The 20,453-nt window shown below is 41.5% G+C and overlaps 1 protein-coding gene across 3 annotated transcripts in view; it reads right to left on the minus strand.

Annotated features, from left to right (window-relative positions):
• PDZPH1P overlaps positions 1 to 20,453 on the minus strand; it is a 96,995-nt gene that overhangs the window by 28,460 nt on the left and 48,082 nt on the right. The gene's annotated exons all lie outside the window — the stretch shown is intronic.

The following is a 20,453-nucleotide window of genomic DNA, read 5'->3' on the forward strand; positions in this document are numbered from 1 at the left end:
GGGTGGGGGGCGGGGGAAGAGTGCAATGGGGGGATAAGGACACATATGTAATACCTTAATAAAACAAAACAAACAAACAAAACAAACAAAAGAGACTAGAGCGGCAAATGATCTCCAAACGCTGGAGGACATGGCGATTATGCAGGAGGCTGGGTATTTGGAGCCAGGCAGGGGGAGAGGGCGTGCAGCCTTCTGAACCTTGTTCGCACAACTAACTCCCTCTTCCCTTGTGGAGAAGAGCTCCTCGCGGGAGGCTCTGAGCCTCAGGGATCAGCACTGGCAATCCCGCTGTAACGTGATAATGAGGATGCTCCCCTCCCCTCTCAACAGTGCCAAACCCTGGGTTGGGGCGCCTCTGTGTTGTGATGACGAGTGGTTTCACTTGTAGGGAGAGTTAGAAAATCAGAGTGTGTGGGAGGAAAGGGCAGTGCATGGCGCACACGGGACAACACGCAACGATGCGGGCTGTGGGGTAAATAGGAGTCATGCTGCAGCCCTGAGACCTGTCTGCTGGGTCAGCTGTCCTCGGGAAGCTGAGATGAACTCGGTACTCACAGGACAAGGTGTGACGATGTGGGATGGTGGGGCTCGTTTGGGGAGGTGATTTTAGGGAAATCCTGCAGGCTAGGTCCTGGTGGCTTGGTGGAGTGAGAGCGTCTGTTAGTCTTCTCACCGAGACGAACATGTGTATTGTGTGACAGGGCAGCATTGCTGGTCTCCTGCGGGATGTCTCCCTTCCCTGGGCCTTCAGTGCTCAAGCCAGCCTTTCAGACAGCCCTGGGCTGCAGCGAGAGCACTGTGGGCAGAGGCCACAGCTTGGATTCTTGCCTCTAGGAAGGCCTCACTGCAATCAGCCAGGTGGGGTCCTGGCCCGCAGGAGGCATGGACTGGAGGTCTGACAAATAGTACTGGCGTGAAAAGGCTATTACTTTCCTTCTCTTTTCCATGGTGGAGAAAAGAACTTTTCTTCTTGTAAAGAGGGAATTCTGCAGAGGCTGGAGTTAGACCACAGCACAGTTTCCCCTTGAAGGCATCCGCTTTTGTGCCTGCTGCTCTCTCTGACCTTGCTTTTCCATTCCTCAGAACAGCACAGAACCCAAGAGTTTGCCTTGAAACTTGTTTAGTCCGGACTGTGAACTGGTTTTTTTTTTTTCCATTGGCTGGATGTTTCTGGCGGTGAGTAAATTATTTATTTGTCAAATCTGTCACCTAATAAAGCAGCACTTACTTTCTAAGACTGATGACTCTAGCGTGCCAAATAGTACCTAGGGGTTCCAGCTTCTGCCAAGACAAAGAATGGTTTAGGAGCTATGGGAATTTGGCCAGTCCTGTCAGCCTTACCTCCAAAATAGATCCCCAGTTTGTCTTGTTAGCTCCGGTCTATGCAGCTACCATTCCGCTTGGACAGACCTACTTTGTCTGGATTGTTGTAATAGCATCTCAGCTGACCTCCCAGTTCTACCTTTGATCCCCCTCCAAGCCATTCTCCAGTCAGAAGCCATGGCATTGTATTAGTTTCCTATTGCTGCTGTAGTAAGTTACCACAAACGTAGTGGCTTAACGTAACATAAATGTATTCTCTTATAGATCTGGAAGCCCAAAGTCTGAAATCATGTTTACTGGGCTAACATCAGGGTGTTGGCAGGGCTGCCTTCCTTTTAGAGGTTGTAGGGGAGAATGGTTTCCTCACCTTCCCCAGCTTTAGAGGCTGCTTGTATTCCTAGCCTGGTGGCCCCTCCCTATTTTGATCTCTGCTTCTTTTGTCACATCTGCTTTACTGAGTCTGACTCTCCTGCCTCCCTCTCATAGGGATCCTTGTAATGACATTGGACCCTCTTGCATAATCCAGAAGCATCTCCCCACTTTACGGAAAAGGTGCTATTAGTCACTCTTTGTTCTCAGGCTGCGAGTTAACTTCTAGGATGTAGGCACATATATGTTGTTCCCAAGAGCATAATAAATGAAACTTATCCCTGCTTCCCTTACAGATCAGAAGAGAGTTCTTGATGTGGTCTAGATCTCACTAGCCCAAGATTTGGATTGACCAAAATCTATGGGTAGTACAGGCAGTAAGGAAGATGTAGAGAAAGCTAACAAAAACAAAGAGCTATATTAAAGTGTTGATTTATTGATTGATTACCAACTACCCAGAGCTAGTCTGTCCCCATGTAAAGTTCAATCATTTCCCAACAAGAATTAGCTATGATTTCTCAGCTGGCCTTTGTAAAAGATGTCCTAACAGATATGCCTATGTCGTAGATATTCATGGCTCTTTCGTTTCAGTTTGACTAACATATGTTGAGCACCTATGATGTGTAGTCACATTCGTAAAGACAAGTGCATATAGGAGCTATGAAGGTGGAATAAACTAATTGTGACCCGGAGACACTGAGGTGATATAGCGGGGACCATATTTTTGCATCTAGAGGTATTGGGAAGTAAGAGAGCCAAGTAGGAGGAATGGTGTAAAGAATGACCCAGGAATTGGAGGAGAAAGGTGTTTGAAGTGGCAGCAAATTGAATGGGTTGGATGGAGCAGAGTAAGCATCGAGGAATGCTAGGGAGGAAGTCGGACTCATGTTGTGGACTCTGAAGACCAGGCTGAGGCGTTTACTTTGTTCTGTGTATAGTAAGAAATAACTGAAACTTGTTAAACAAAGTGACAGCATTCCCTATTATTTATAACAAAATATAAGGAAGAGTTAGCAGTATTTTTAAGGTGCGACCAGTATTTACCATCTGTGTTCCTGAAAGAACACATTTCCTCCTTTCTGGGAAAGTACTGTAAGCTTGTGTACAAAAGAGTGTATTCCTGAACAAACACAAGAAAAACAGGATTGTGTTACCTGAAAGGTTACATTTTGCTCTTTTATGTTCCACGGAGTTTACAAGAATGACAACAGAATGACTGTGCATGGTTAAGATGAATGATTTAGATAGAATGTTTACAAGAGCATGAACAAAGGAAAAACTTTAAAAAAAGCAACTACATTCTAGCTAAAAAATGGCATTGTGGTAACTTTATCAACTGATTTCAAAATGAGAGCCTGGAATTAAATTTAGGAAAGCCATATTTCCTAGAGTTGTAGGAGCACTCTGACCTTTGAGCTTATATTGAGTACTAGCTCAGCCAATTAATAGCTGGGTGAGCTTGGGGAATATGCTTTTCTTTCTTTAAAAAAAAATTATTTATTCATTTATTTATGTATTTATTAGAGAGAGAGTAAGGAAGAGGGAGACAGAAAGAGAGAAACATCGATGTGAAAGAGAAACATAAATAGTCTGCCTCCTGCACACTTTTTACTGGGGATAGAGCCTGTAACCCAGGCATGTGCCCTGCTGGGGAATCGAACCGGTGACCTTTTGCTGCATGGGATGATGCTCAACCAACTGAGCCACTGGTCAGGGCTGCTTTCTTTTCTAAGCCTCAGTTTCCTCATCTGTAAATGGGCATAACAGTGTTAACCACCTTAGTGGTTTGTTGCAATTAAAAGTTTAAGTGCTTAACATGGTCTTATTTTGTTCATAATAAAACTCTTAAAAGAGTCATTTGTCATTTTCACCACAATACTTCCCTCCCATTTTTAAATAAGACTTGACAATGAAAAAAGAATGATTTTTCATATTTTGCTTCCCTATTCCATTAACTTAGTATTTTAAGTTTTATAAGGAACAGATGGTCCTCATTATTCATGGATTCTGTATGTGTGAATCCACCTGCTTGCTAAAATTTATTTGTAACCCCCAGATCAATACTTGTAGCACTTTCATGGTCATTCATGGACACATGTAAAATTTTAAAAAAAATCGACTTGTCTAATGCCCATGTTCTCAGCTGAGGCCAAACAAAGCAATACTCTTTCTTCTCATTTCAGCTATTATTTTGTAAACAAATGCCCTTCTCCATGTCTATTTATTGCCATGTTCTTTGTATTTTTATGTTTTTTTTGGGCTGGCAATTTCACTTTTTAAAATGGTCTCCAAAGAGAATGTTGAATTGCTGGCTAGTGTTCCTAAGGGCAAGAAGACTGTGATGTACCTCATGGAGAAAATATCTGCATGTAAATAAGCTTCGTTTAAGCATGAGTTATAATGCTAGAACTGTAAGTCCAATGTCAATGAATCAATAATATATTAAAGTACTTTTAAAAAGAAACACTTATAAAATAAGATGATGTATTGATTAACTGATAAAAATGCTGTGATCAGAGGCCTGCAGGAACCTAACCTTGTGTTTCTCCTAGGAGAAGTGGTTCAGTATTCATGAATTCAGCATTTGCAGTTACTTTATAGAATCTAATACTGAGAATAATGAGAATTGAATGAACTTTTAAAATTTGTCTTTGTAACAATGAATATAATAGGTGGTGTGTTAATTATTTAATCAATAGTCACCATTAGAATATATACCTTTGCAAATATGAAAGTATTGTTTAATATTTCTGGCAACTTGTTATTTATTGGTAAATTTATATGGCCCCATGATACTAATTTCATTTGATTATCCTCTTATAGTGTTTTTTGTAATCTGCTAATTTTTAACTAGTGAAAAAATAATTATAACAAATGTCAAAGGCTAATGTTTTCATTATTTTATTCCTTGGATATTTGTTTCAGGCTATTTATAATTTTTAGTAATCCTCAATTAAATTCCTGTTTGTGTTTAATTTCCATTGGTTGTTCACTTTGAGTAATAATCACAAGATCCTGATAAAGGTGGTAGTAATAGAAATCAAATGCATCTTTTAGTTGAAGGGAGAATGCAATCATTAGGGAACCAGGGAAGGCCGTGCTTAGGTTCTTGTTGTGAAAACGCAGGCACAGAAGCGGTGTGTTCATAGATTAGCAGGAAAGTCTGGCTCCAGCACATGTTATATAGATTTCCTTTCATCTCAGGCAGTTTAATATTTTAGAAAAGATGTGGAGAGAAAGATTTTTTTTTTAGAATTTGTTTTAACACTGTTCATTAAAAAGGAATTCTTTATTTTAATTTATCCAGAGTTATTTTTCTAGACTTCATGTCCTTACACTTTTAACTTGTTCTTGGGAAATTTAAAGAATTTGTGGACACCACACTTGATATAATATACCACTATGTCCATAAAGACAGCTGAAAATGTTAATCGATAATCTTTGCCATTAAAATTACTGATCTTTGACAGTCAGTTCAAAAAATTAAAAAGCACAATATCCAAATCAACTAAGGCCTTGGTATTCATTGTATGTACACCTCAGAGATGGAGATGCAAGAAGAAAGTAATAGAACTTCTATTTTTAGACTTTTATCTACAAGCATGATAATAAAGTAAGCTTTATAAACATTGACTGTATCTCCCAGGCATCATCATGTAGCCTGCATTTCCAGCAGTTACAAGTTAGGGACCTGGACCAAGACTCCACCTCTCAAGGGCAGAGCGGGAGTTCCACACTTGGAAGTGTTGGCTGCTCAGCCACGCTATGTGTCAGCATAGTGCAATGTGAAATTAACATATGGGTAAGAGGAATACACATTATATTGCCTTATATTTAAAAATATCTTTAGAATCCTTTCTAAGGGTATGAGGCAATGGCTATGAAAATCTTTTCCACAACACAGAGGTTTGCTGGTTATGTTTATAAGCAAAATCAGACAAAACCAAGCCCTCATCAGCTAGGTTTGCTGACCTTTTTGGCGATGACAAGTAGCTATCAGTAGTGTGTTACCTAACAGATATATATATATAAATAGGCAGACTTGATCTGTCTCTTCAAGGTAAAGGTCACATTTTAATAATGGATGAGAAAGGAACTGCTTTTGAAAGAAACTCATGAAAAAAGCATTTGGGGAATGCTGTTCTTAGTAATGATTTAGTTGCCACAAACAGTGGGTTTCACCTATAAAACTCATAGCTCCACATTTAAGGCACTTGGAATTTTAAAAATGTCCAAATAAGATGTTCGGAATCCATTTGTTAAAAATAGGAGAATGCAACACTGCCCAGTTAGTTTGCATGGATGAATGACTGACATCAGGGCAGATGGAAATGTACTAGCCAAATTTAAAGGAAAAGCTTTTGCATAATTGGTGGATGGGGCTGAAAAATGAATATCATAATTCAGGAAGTACAGCCAATAAGGCACTTTTCCGTTTGGATCTCTGCTGTCTTTGTAAAGTGTGCAGTTAAGTTATGGCAGCCAGTAAACTCCATGGGAAAATAAGCTGAATTCCTGTCTCACAAAGTGTTATAAGATTTTAAAAAAAATCAGATGTATCAAATAAGGGAATCTCAACAATATTTTTAAAATGAGAGAGAGCATAAAGTGTCTTTTGAATCTTTAATAAATAAAGTTTTAATGTTTATTTCATCCTTTTAAATTTATATTTTTGTGTAAGTTTAGTAATACCAATATATATTATAGAGCAGCATATGAATGTACTTTATAAAGTCCCATATGCTAGGGATGTGTGCTAAAATTTTTTGGAAAGATATATGTAATAAGTAGGTTCAGGGATCACTGGTCTGAACTACCCATTCTAAAAGTGGAAAATTAACATAAGTTGGGAAGATTAGATATACTTTTCAATTATTAAATTTTTTTTTATTGCTTAAAGTATTACAAAGGGTATTACATATGTGTCCATTTTTTCCCTCCGCCCTTGACAGTCCCCTAGCCTCCCCTATCCCCCAGTGTCTTATGTCCATTGGTTATGCTTATATGCATGCATACAAGTCCTTTGGTTGATCTCTTACCCCCCTCCCTCCTGCCGCCAAATTTTTTTGTTTGTTTAAGAAAAGACTGCCATCTATTACTTGTGAAAAGAAAAGACAATTTAACATCAGAAAATTAAGAAGAATGTAATTGCAGGAGAAAGGACAAACCACTAAAATGAAAATAATTTCATTATGAACAGCTTATACATTGTTCTCTAATTTTTTCTTTTCTTTTTTGCCATGGACTCTTGGAATACCACCAGGGAACACCATTGGTCTGTTCACCCTAATTCTCATAATCTTATTTTTTTCCAAATGTAATATGTCATACCCCTTGTACCCTTTTAATAATTTGTGTTTAAATACTAGATGCATGTTCACCTTTTCTGTGACATTTATCCTCCTCCATGTCTCCCTGGGCACAGGGCTGAGGCCAAGCACCCCTGGTGCTCTCCTTACTGAAACAACGATGTCCCCGTGGCCAGACAGTGAGCATTTTTCACTTTAGTTTTGCTCTGCAGATGCTATGGCCCACTCTAATCCCTTGCCACGCTTGGTCTCTGAAATCTCAGTCTACCTTTTGTGATGCCACTCATCCTTGCATCTGCTGCTCCAATCTACTGATCAAACCTCACATTCCCGTGTTCCTTGGTTACTTATGAAAATGCCAAGTTACAGATGTTCAAATACAGCAACTGAAATCTTATTATTTACTTCCAATAATGGGAGAAACTACTGATGAAAATTCTGTGTACAATCTTCTAGAAAACTATATTTTCACTTGTCATTTAATATGTAAGTTGAAAGAGGAGAAAGCCTAACAACAACAACAACAACAAACAAACCCACATGGAATCCTCCACGAAGTTGTACAGTATACATAGTATTTTTTCTCTGTCACCAGTGCCATCTCTTAGTCATAGGAAATGAGGTAAATTGGAAGGAACTTTCACAAAAACAAAATCTGTTAAAATTATTCAAGTTTCATCACAATGTCAGCAAAGAAAATATTTACTGTGCTTTCATTTTCAGTGTGGCCTCAGCCTATGCCCTTTGAGAAGTTATGTAACAGAGGTTATCAATTTATGCACATGCGCCAAGATTCTTAACACACAAGATCACTCAGTGGGAGCAGTCAGAGTCATTTCTAGAGGAAACTCGTGTTTGGTGCACTTGTTGTGCCCGAAAATGCCCTCTTGTCTATTTTCTGGTCAACAATTTCCTTCCTGCCCTCTCTCTCCACGTCATTGGACAGTCAATAGGTTTGTCCACGTGCTTTATGCAGCATTAATTTTCCAGAAGGAAATTCCTCTCTCATCTCCTGCTACCACTTATAAGGAAGTGAATCAGTGGAGACTTGGCATGCACCTTTAAAAGTTGCTGGCTTCTGGTATGCAGCAACAACAAACTAACTAGATCCAGGAAGAGTACAGCATTTTATTTAGCATAGAAATAATTCTTTAAGAAACAAACAAACAAACAAACAAACGGACAAATGGAGATTGAGATTATGCTTGGCTACAGAAGAATGGGCATTCTGAAGATGTATCAAGGAAGGCTCATGAAATAGAAAAAACTTACTTTATCTTTCAGTTATGCGTCAGGTTCAAAACCATTCAGGGGTTCTTCATTGCCTCCCAAATGGGGTATAGCTTTTTATTCTGAATTTAAGGTTAATTAGCATTTGGCTTTGTTCTATCTTTATAATCAAAGTCTCCATTGGTCTTCTCCATGTACCCCGTGATGCAGTCAAATTGGCCCACTTGGTGTTTCCAACACATTCTAGTCCAGACTTTCCGCAGGCTGTTGCTTCCATCTGGAATTTTCTTTCCCACATTATATGTGCAGAAATTCTACCCATGCTAAAAATAGGAACTTTGTCTTATTCAACGTAGCTTCTAAACTAATGATTAGCTGTGTCCTTTGCACACAAAAGATGACCAATATAGCATTTTAAATGAATGAACAAGAAGACTAAACATGGATTTTTGGGAGAGTCCCCTGATTATATATTTTTTAATTTCAGGTGGGATTCAAGGTAGATTCAGCAGCAGGTCTAAAAGAGTGGGAGAAAGAATTTTAATAGTTGAGTAGAAGAAATAGGGAGTTTATCAGTAATGAATTGGAGGTTTTCCTTACCCCATTTAATGAAAAGGAGGAGAGGATGGTGCTATTAAGAGAGGAGGCCTTGAACTAGTAACTAGTATACTGACTGGGAACTGCAGTGGAATGAATATCAGCATCAGGCAGGGAGGACTAGAGAACAAGTTCAGTGTGAAGCAATTATCTGTTAAGGTTCCTTCTTACATCGTTTTGACCAAGTCTTTACTGTCCTTAAATGTTGCTTGCCTTTAACCAGTATGAGATTCTGGATAGACAGTCTCATTTTAACCAACTCCAGCTCTCCAGTTCCCATAGCACCCATTACAGAACAAGGTAATCTCATGGCTGCTGATGTTATCAGACCTGATGAATTCTCTGTCCCCATAAATTATTCAAAAGCAATTTCAACTTACCAGAAATGAATTTACATTTCTATGAAAAAGGCAGGTTTTTGGTCATCTTTACCTCAGAATAACCTGTGATACTTAAGACTAACTAGACGGATACAAAATATTTCTCAAGAAATTTATCCTTTGAAGACTAAACTGACCTAAATTCATATCTCTTTACTGATTCAAATGCAACTTGATATCTGTTAGATGAAAGAGCTAGGGGAGAATTAATATTAAACTGACCTTGAGTTCTCTCAATTTCTGATGAAAAGTTTCAAGTTGCAAATGTTCCTTCGGTGCTTTCAGAACACATTTTTCATACCTTGAACAGGCACTTCATTTGCACGCATTTTATTTTAAAATTTTTTGGGTAGAATTTTATGCAGCTCATCCAGCATTAGAATTCTCTGCAATATGGTAAACACATCTGACCACCACACAAAATGGCAGTGAGTGCAGAGATGTAGGGACCACAGCCTAGTTTACCTTGTCATCAAGCTTGGCCCAAGGGAACGGGAGATGGCAGTCCTTGCCACTCTGCAATATTTAGGACGAGGATGACTCAGTTTAAATAGAAACATTATCTTCTGTCCTGAGGTAAAAGGGCAGATCTGCAAGCAAATACTCTCCCTGTAAGTGATGATAACAAATGTATCCTGAAGGGAAAAATGCAAATGGCACTTCAGTTCATGAATAATTAGCCTTAATTGTCCATTCTTGGACTTGGACCTAGAGAATTGCTTGTGAAGAACAAATATACAAACTTTAATTGACTGATTCTCCTTTTGCTGATATTTAGCAGATATTTTATTGGAATAAGGAGATAAGGGTATTGCAGAGAAAAATAATGTATTATGGAGCCATAAAATAATTTCCACCCGGATGCAGCCTCTGACATTTCAGTTAAAGCATTTGAAGAGTGTGAATAGTGATTGAATAGTCTTTAAGCAAAGGCTGTTAGGTTTCCGAAAAAAGAAACATCTTTGCAAAGGCCCCGCGGCAGTGCTAGTAACTGCTGTTGCTGTTGCTACTATTGGGCATTGTGGCCTACTAGAAAAATATGTGGAAGAGAGAAGGCATAGGCTTTCTCTTCAAGTTTTTGGTGATAAAACCTTAAAAAAAACCCCAAGCATTAAATGTATCAGGCAACCAAATAACCCTGCTCCTTTCGTGTGTTTATTGGGCTCAGGTCAATGGAAGGGTTAGTTAAAAACACACCTCTACCTAATTACAGATGGGAGGGGGTAAGTAAGACGTCCCGATTATTCTTGCCTTTTGGCCATGGTTTCCTAAATTGAATACAAAGGTCCCAGCAGACGTGGGGAATGGATAGCCAGCTCCATTCCAAATGCACTTGCCGTGTTCTCACTGCGATCTGGGCAGGAGTTGAAATCGCCTCCTCCCAACCCACAATCTCACGAATGGAACTTTCTGCCCATCGTGTCCCCAGAAGAGGACGAGGGGGGAGAGAGCTCAATGCGCTTGCGATTAAGAGAGAGTACATTACTGCCCACAAAATTACACCTTCCAGAGAAAAAATAATGCTGCACCTTTGAAGAAAGCCTAATGAACTACTGTCACACAGCTGGACTCAGTGGCCTCCCACCTCCCCGCTGGGAAAAGGAGACACAGCTGCTGTTTTTTAGGATCATCCCTTTCCCCTCCCTCATTTAAACTTTTGCTCCTTCAGTATTTTCTTTATACCAGGTAGCAAGTAGCACTTAAGAAGCACCCTTGTGGGTGGGAAGAACTCAACCAAGGAGCTTGTATGCATATATGCATAACCCATGGACACAGACAATAGGGTGGTGAAGGCCTGGGGTGGGGACCCTGGGAGAGTTGAGAGAGGTCATTGTGGGGGAAGGGGGGAGGGGGACATATGTAGTCCTTTCAACAATAAAGATTAAAAAAATAAAGTATAAGGTGCCTCACAGCAACTGGTAACCATTTGATCAGATTAAAAAATGTTACTAACCAACCAACCAAACAAACAAAAAACCCCACAAAAACCAAAACACATCCTGATGGGCTGATTTCCTGTGGGAGTCGGGTTTGGGTCCAGCAAGCCCTAGTAGCCCCCAGGGTTTAAAAAAACACACACACACACACAACACCGGCCAAGAAGACCTTTCAGCAAAAACAAAAACTGAGTCTAAACGAGGCTTTCAGAAACCTGGGCAAACGAGCTGTTACAGCAGGAAGATGCCTGCCCCAAAGTGACTCCTCCCCACGTTCAAAGAGCCCAGGCCGCTCTGAGCCCACAGCTGATCTTTGTCAAGGAAATCATCCTGGACTATTTAGGAAGCCAGTGTCACTCCCCAAAGCTATTTCAGCGCCGGGGATAGCCTCCAGGCTCTGCAAGAGATCTTTAGGATGGAATCGAGGAGAAATTTGACCAGTTTCATCGGAAAAATCGTCTCAGCGGACGGAGACGCCCTTTGTCCTGGAGCATCTCCAGATGAAGCAAGTGTGGGAGTTCAGAATGAAAAAGACGACTTCTCGGGAGAATTAAACCCGGACTCTGGCTTCCAGGGTCCCCAGAAGTTGTCGTCACCGCGGTGGAGCGTCAGAAGTTCAAGGCGCTCAGCCACAACGGAGGCCCATCCAACCCCAAGGTTCCCAGGTGCGCCCTCAGCCCCGCGTGAGGAGACTCGGGTTATGGGACCCTCAGGTGCAGGTGCGTGGAGGGAGGGCGGTTCCCAGGATCCCTCCTGCGAGATGGGCACAGCCATCCCGAGGCCCGGGGTGGAGAAGGAAGCCTGCCTTCTCAGCCTGCGTCCCAGGGTTTCCCGCTGAACCTGCAGCTCACATCACCAGCATCGTGCTGTCCTTGGGGTTTGAAGTTCAAGTGCTATGTGACCAGTGCTCTGTCCTGCCAGCGCCAGGGCCACCCATCCAGAGGAGAGGCGAGCACATCTTTCAGGATAGAAGGTGAGTGATTTTGTGATTAAAAAACTTACAGCTAAAAATCGGTAGACAAGTTATTTTAGGGCAGGGGTTCTCAACCTGTGGGTCGCGACCCCTTTGGGGGTCGAACGACCCTTTCACAGGGGTCGCCTAAGACCATCGGAAAACACATATATAATTACATATTGTTTTTGTGATGAATCACTATGCTTTCATTATGTTCAATTTGTAACAGTGAAATTACATCCTGCATATCAAATATTTACATTACGATTCATAACAGTAGCAAAATTACAGTTATGAGGTAGCAACGAAAATAATTTTATGGTTGGGGGTCACCACAACATGAGGAACTGTGTTAAGGGGTCGCGGCATTCGGAAGGTTGAGAACCACTGTTTCAGGGTGTTGGCCCTCTTCCCCCTTCCTCTGTGTGTGCGCCGTGCATTTTTAATTCTCAAGAATATGTCAGAACTTGCTCCAGTGATCTGCCTGCCCTTCAAAGCACATTTCAGTGACCTTGGTTTCATTGAGGTGACTGACAGGTTTTTGGTCTAGAAATTATTGGGATGAAGTTGCTCAGTTAAAATTATTATTATCCTTTTACAGGGCTTTTTGCCCATGTTTCCTTTGCTAAATTTAGATATTCCAACGGAATGCTCTCTTATGTTTCCCCTTTCCTTAGAGAAATTGTTTGCTTTGAAACCTAAGTGTAAACCCTGGATACCTGAAGGAAAAATAAAGCTGCTTAGTCTTTTAAATTCAGACCCATGGGACTTGGTACCTTCCCCATTCGGAGGTAGCAAATTGAAACACAATTCATCCATAAAAAGTAACTTTCTATGTTTTTAGAGGAAAGCATGCTGTATTTAAGCATCCCTGTGATGGTCCCCAAACACTCTTGTAGCCACACGGCATCCATGACATCTCATGACTTATATCGGAGCTGTTTATAATAGAGTATCTTCCTTAATAAAATATTTCAAATATTCAGAACACAGTGACCAAACCCATCCCACGTTGAGTAATTGTTATATTACCATGTGTTACGGATTTTTAAAGTAAAAGATTACAGATTAAAAAATAAAAGCGCAACCTGATGAACTAATGCTTATGGAGGACGTACTAATTGAAAATAGCTTAACGCTCTCTGCTCAGGTCTTTGTATTAGCTGTTTCCACTGCCAAAATCATTCTCCCAGATCTGTGTTTTAAATATTATCTTCTCAGACAAGCTTCCTTGACCATTCCTTGAAAATAATCTCTCAACCCCACCCTGCCCTCAGGCGTTCACAATTCTAAATCCTTATCAGTATCCGGAATTATCTTGTGGCTTTCCTGTTTCTTCCCACAGTAAAGTGTAATTCCAGGAGAGCTGTTGGCTTTGTCTACTCTTTTTACAGCTCCATTCCTGGCATATAGAAAGTTTTCAATAAGTGTTTTGCCAGTGACTTAATGGATGTGAATATCTCTTAACATTGGTCACGGCCCCGCCTTTATCCCTGGGCATTCCAAGTACTGTACTGGGACCACCAAGGAAGGAAGCCAGCTCAGGAAATGGGCTTTCTTCTGCTTTACACCCTGAACATGCACTTTGCAGGTGGGATTTTGTTGTAGGGGAAACAGCAGCAGGTGGTAGGAGAAAGTAAAAAAGGCTAAGGGTGTACTCTTCCCTTTCTAAAGTGTCCTTTTTTAAAATTGGGACTTATTAATACAGGGCAAATAGCTCCAACAGGGTATCATCCTAAGAAATGAGGTCATCTAACAGCAGACAACATCACTATGTGTCTGTACGTCCTCTTAACCCAGAATGGTGCCTTGACGTGGCCTTCTTACAGAATGTTACCCCAAATTGGAGATTCATAGATCGTATAAACAGGATTTCTGGTGAACATCAGCCAGCTAGTTTAAGTGCTGGATATGCTGTTGTAAATTATATCATCTTTACTCCTCATTTCTGTATTGTGGAAAAGGAGGAGGTTGGTCTCAATTGTTTCTCAATCTCCTGAATCAACAAGAAATGTATGATTCAAAATCCTATCCATGGCCGTCCCTGAAAAACCATCTGTGAGTAAGCTGCACCACCTACTGGGCATCTCTTAAATGACAAAGTAAGGCTCCAATGAGGTATTGAGACTTGGGAATGAACTATTGGAAACTTGGAGATCCTCTATTATATTGACACATGCACATACTGACTCGTTCCATGCTTTCTGAGTGCCGCAAGCACTCTTTCATATGCATTCACCCCATTCCTGTAAATTCAGTAAACGATGCTCACAGAGCTCACTTAGTTTTTATGTTCGCCTCTCTTTTGTGCTGCATCTTGTTCTGGGGCTGACTCAGTGAGGACGTGAGGACAAATGAGATGGGCATCCAGAGGAGGCCGCTTGCTGGAGCAGAAGCAGATTAGCAGAGTGAGCTCAGGCTCCTAGGGGTGAACCTGGGAAACGGACCAGGGATTGAGGTTCCCGGGGGCAGGTGGTTTTTGGTGGGCACAGAAGCACGGGGGAGGAAGCTTGGCATAATGGAAAGAAAGAACATGATCTTTTTAGCCAAGCAGACACGAGTTTAAATCTGTTCTCACTGAGTAGCTGCGTGACCACAGGCAGGTTACGTAGAAAAGGGTAAAGTGGGTCAAGGGGAGAAAAAATAGCATTCGAGACTGCGTGCTGACCCTGATTATATTATTAGTTTATATGTGCTACTTCAATTCACCTGAGTCTTATCAGGTAGATAATATCATGTCCCATTAAATGTTGGTGGCCCAACACTTTTCTCATCCTACACTCTCTTCCTGAATAATCTGGAATGATTGTGATTTCAACAGCCACATATATAATGAAAGTAGACTCCTGATTGTAGTGGATTAGGAAAGAAAGTGGAGGAAGATAGTGTTAGACAACTCTTTCCAAGATGTTGCCTTAGAAAGGGGTAAAATTGGCTGTTCCCATTCAGCCGGTAATGCCGGATCCTCTTCTCTGCACCAGATTTCTGACTGGCTCTGTTCTCATCCTCAAGACTGACCTCAGCTCTCCTCTCTTGTAATCAACATTCTTCCTGGGTGACCTCAAGGCATATGGTGCCAACTCTATATGCAAATGATTAACACAGCTCTTGCCAGATCACTCCCCTGAGCTCCAGCATTCTGTCTCCTCCATATGGCCACCTGGACTCGTATCGGTAACAAGCAGGGCCATAAGGTGTCATCAGAAATCAACTGCCTTGATGCCTTACACTGCCCGCTCAAACCCATTCTGTGGGCTGGGTTTTCCTTTGCTTCTTGGGTCAATTCGAGGGCAAGTCCCAGGAGTCACCCATTTTCTGGTAACTCTTAGTTTACTTAAAGACATAGTATAAAATTACACTAGTTCCCCTTTACCTGTGGTTTCCCTTTCTGCGGTTTCAGTTATCTATGGTCAACTGAGATCCGAAACTATGAAATAAAAAGTTCCAGAATTAAACCATTTATAAGTCTGAAATTGGTGGTGCTCTGTTCTGAGTAGAGTGATCTCCTACCTTCCTGCTCCATCCGGCCCATCTATCCTATCCGCAATGGAGACACTTCTGCCTGTTAGTCACTTAGTAGCTGTCTCGTATCAGATCGACTGTCGTGGAATCATGTGCTTGTGTTCAAATTACCCTTATTCTATTTAATAATGGCCCAAACACAGGAGTGGGGATCCTGGCAATTTGGCATACCAAAGAGAAACCACAAAAGTGATTCTTTTAAGTGAAAAGGTGAAAGTTCTCAACTTAATAAGGAAAGAAAAATATCTTATGGTGAGGTTGCTAAGATCTATGGTAAGACTAAATCTTCCAGCCATGAAATTGTGAAGATGAAAAAAGAAATTCTTGCTAGAAATTCTTGCTAGGTGCAGTTTTGCTGTTGCACCTCAAGCTGCAAAATGTTACAGCCACAGTGCATTTTAAGTGCTTAGTTAAAATGGAAAAGGCATTAAATTTATGGGTGGAAGATATGAACCAAAAATGGGTTCTCATTGATGGCAAGGTGTTGCACCAGAAAGCACTGAGACTTCAGCAAGGGATCTCCGAAACAAGTGACACCAAGCCATTTACTAAATAAGGGATGGTTACACAGACTCAAAACTAGGTTTGGTCTGAAAAAACAACACAAAAATGATTGGAGAGGCTGCCTGTGCTGCTGCTGCTACATTGCTGGCAGAATTGCAGAAGTGGATTAGGGCTAGGTGGTACCCTCGGTGCCAGGCATTCATTGGGTGTCCTGGGAGGAATCCCCTGCGGGTCAGGGGACCATTATATTCTAAGGTTGGAGTCTGTAGAGCTGGGTTGGCCTTCAAAGCCCACACTCTATTCTACTTCACTCAGCCTCCATTTAGTTTCAGGGCTTTGCAGCTTTTAAAAGTGAATTGTTAGCTGGCCATTTGGGAAAGGCATATCATTCACTTGCCTTTCATAAAAGAAAGGAAAACATCAACAGGTCTCACTTAGAAAAGGGGTTCAAGGCCACATGACTAAAATAATTAATCTTATTTCATGCTTCAAATTTTACTCTTTGTTCAAAATGAAGACTCTCACACTATTGTGTGCCGTTCAAGCCCCTTGGACTCCTCCTCCAACACAGCCACGGAAATATGCTGTGACCATCAGAAGCCCTGAATAGAGGCAGTTATTGAAGGCATAACACTGCTTTCTTCTTTGAGCATCTGTGAAGCCCAGTGTGTGAAGTGTCTCTCAGCCCCTGGGTCTCCCCCACACACCCACATGTGGGTTCTTGCATACATAGCTTCACAGAACAAAACAAAACTGCTTTGTTCTGCTACAATATGCAGAGAACGTGTCTTTTTGTTTTTAATCTGGTTGAACATTCAGTCTTATCCTTCATAAAGTTCAGTGTCTCTGCTGGTACCTATGGACTACATACCCAACTTTTAGGATAGATGGCTTATGTGTCCATTAGGTATTCCTCTTTTTCTGTACCTTTAACTTTTCTCTCTCTGCTTGATTCTACTCTCAACAGCATTCATACTTATACTGGTATCTTGCACCTTAAAAACAACACTTCCCTGCCTAAGATGTTTTAGAGCAGTGGTTCTCAACCTTCTGGCCCTTTAAATACAGTTCCTCACGTTGTGACCCAACCATAAAATTATTTTCGTTGCTACTTCATAACTGTAATGTTGCTACTGTTATGAATCGTAATGTAAATATCTGATATGCAGGATGTCTTAGGCGACCCCTGTGAAAGCGTCATTCCACCACCAAAGGGGTCACGACTTACAGGTTGAGAACCGCTGTTTTAGAGTCTCCTTACTGTAGTTAGAAGAGCATACAAAACTCCTGTCACTGACCCAGGGTCCAGAGTTGCCTGACCCTGACTTCCCTGCTCTCCCCCTTGTACTCTGAACTAGCCACAAGGGACTTCCTCTGAGTTCCTTACACTTTCCAAGCTTTTTTCTGGTTCAGGGACTTCACACATGCTATCTCTTCTGCCTGGAGAATGCTCATCCCAACTTTCTGTCTGGCTAATGTTTATTCAAACTCCAGGCCTCAGTTGAAATATTACATCCTCAAGAAGGAATTCATTAAATACGACTCCTTCTCTTAATTTATACTAGAGACCCTCTGTTTTACTCGCGTGCCAGTTGTCCGCTTACTGCTTCTCAGCTCCAAGTTCAGCCCTGGATGTGTGCTCTGCAATGAGGGACGGAACTCCTGTGCAGTAAGCATGGTGTTACGCTTTCTCAGTAGAGGGCGGTAGAGGAACATTTCAGGAGGAAGGGGCACTCCTGCTCTTTCCGGGTGTTCTGCGTGGGTCTGTAGTGGGGAGTGTGGACATTTGGGGGTGCTCTGTCTCAGCCATGCACCCAAGAACATGCTGTCCCTGGAGACCTTGCAGCCCCAGTGTGGCCTGGTGATCGCCTTCCTGTGGCCCTTCCCAGGTGGACGTCCTCTGCTCCCGGTCTCCTGCCAGCCCCGGTGCCTGATAGCTCTGCCCGCTTCCCCTCTCCCCTAGGTCTGTCTGCCCACATCACTGCCCTCTAGACAAGGCCTTCCCGACAGGGCACCTCATGCTGCAGGCCTCCTGCCACACCGGCATCCCACTCCCTTTACACACTCAGGCACCAGCTACCAGGTTCCGATTCCCTGCCTCTCCTGTGCCCCAAAGGGTTGCCTCCTCTTTGCCCTGGGACTGCAGACTGGCTCTGACCCAGCAAACCAGTGAGCGGCCCTGCCATCCAGTGGATGCACTGCATTTCCCAAGGAGATCTGAATCCTCAACCTTAGAGAGGGATTTCCTTTCTCTGTTTGTCCTTCCTCGGGGACTCTCCCTTAGCACCATGCAGTTTTCTTATAACCTATAGTTATTTTTTTTCTCAAAGTTTAATAATATTCTATATTAAACTTCACTTGTTTAAATCACTATGGGATTGTATCTCTTGGATCTAGACTGTCACAATTCTCTTCACTTACTCCGTAATTTTACTTATGTACCAACTGCAATTGCATATTTATTTAAATCCTCACCATAGGATATGTTTTTATTAATTTTAGAAAGAGGGGAAGGGGGGAGAGAGAGACAGGAAAATATCTATATGAGAGAGAATCACTGATTGGTTGTTTCCTGTATGGGCTCTGACTGGAGATTGAACTCACAATCTAGGTATGTGCTCTGGCCAGGAATTGAAACTGCCACCTTGCTATATGGGATATTGCTCCAACCAACTGAGCCACCCGGCCAGGGTCATAATTGCATATTTATTTGTGAATCCACTTCTTAATATTAGTCTCTCCTATAGAATTATAAGTACAAACAGGGCAGGTACAATACCCGCAGTTATTTTGTGTGTGTGTGTGTTCCCAGTACTTAGCGTAATGCCTGGCTCATAAAAAGCACTCAATACATATTTGTTGCATGAATGAATACTGCATGGCTGAGTTAGTTTTCTGCTAATTTATTCTGTTATGTTCTTATTATGCCCCATTAATTCTTTTAGTCATTGCTATTTATTCTAAAGATCAGGCATAATGTGTTCTGGAATCTGTAGCACACAAGGGATCTGATTTTGGCCCTTTATAAACAAAATAAAGCTGTGTTTTTATATTTAACCATCTCCACATTAAAACTTATGTGGCAATGATGGTCACAACTGGAGTTACTCAAATAGTTTTCCCTTAGCTGTGTCCAAACTTACTGTAAGATCCACATTTCTTTTCCAAAGAGGACTAGAAGCAGTTAAAAAGAATCTATTTTAATTCCTACCACTATACAACCACAGAACTAATTTTTCGTATGAATTCAACCCCCAGTATTCAAATACTCAAATCCCTACAGGGCCCAGTGGGTAGTTTATATGACTGGGCTCAGAGTAAGGTAATGAGGAGTAGTAGGGATTATGGCAAGTTGGATAGTATGTGCTACACCTGAATGCATTTAATTAAAAATTTATAAAAATATTGTGCAAGCCAAACATAACATCTGCAGGCAGCACCAGTCCCGTGATTGCCACCTGGCAAACCCAGGCCTAAAACACTGGCTCCAGGAACCATTCTGACTCTCAAGAACCAGGAATTTTAAAATATGGGCTGCTTGACAAAAGGTTGCTTTTATGGATTTATTTTTACTGAGGAAGGCCATTAAAGAAAAGCCAGCATCTACTACTGTCACTATTTCATAAGAGAAAGGAAAAATTATCACCAAGAGGTAGAAAGGACAAAATCTCAGGATAAAGAACCAGGGAAGAAAAACTGGCAAGCTTTTCTTTTGCCTCCTGTTTTTTTCTTCTGACTATAGATGGAAATAAACCTTGTTGTGGGACTTGGCCAGGTTACAAATCAGGTCTATCCTAACTACCTTGAAAGCTTAAGAAAGAACACCCAGTTTCCAGAACCCACTCAGGAGGTAAGGGAGAAGGAGACGGTTTGGGTGTGCACTTTGGAAAACTCTTCAGGGGCTTCTGAAGCACACCCAGATTGGACACTTCTGGTCTGTTCCCCCCTAATACTCAGAATACAGAGAACAAGGCCGAACCATCATTTCTCATCCTGATTATAGAGAATCTTATTTTCCTGCACTGGAGGGAGACAGAGTTTTTCCAAAGTAGCTGTGCAGCTCACATAGCCATGAAAGGCAGACACCTCCTAGTCTGTGTCACAGATAAGTGAGAAATAATCACAGAACAGTCTTCACAAGGATTCAATATGCAAAATTACTCCTCACTTTAAAATATGTGTTGATTTCTTTATTGATATACTAGTGGCCCGGTGCACGAATTTGTGCACATTGAAAGGAAATTAATTAGAAGAAATATTTTAGTATTGTTATTCACCCTTTTTCTATAATAGGAGTGTCAACCAAATTTATGATCGACAATGACAG

This window comes from Myotis davidii, unplaced genomic scaffold, assembly GCF_000327345.1.
Source record: "Myotis davidii unplaced genomic scaffold, ASM32734v1 scaffold473, whole genome shotgun sequence".
NCBI lineage: Eukaryota > Metazoa > Chordata > Mammalia > Chiroptera > Vespertilionidae > Myotis > Myotis davidii.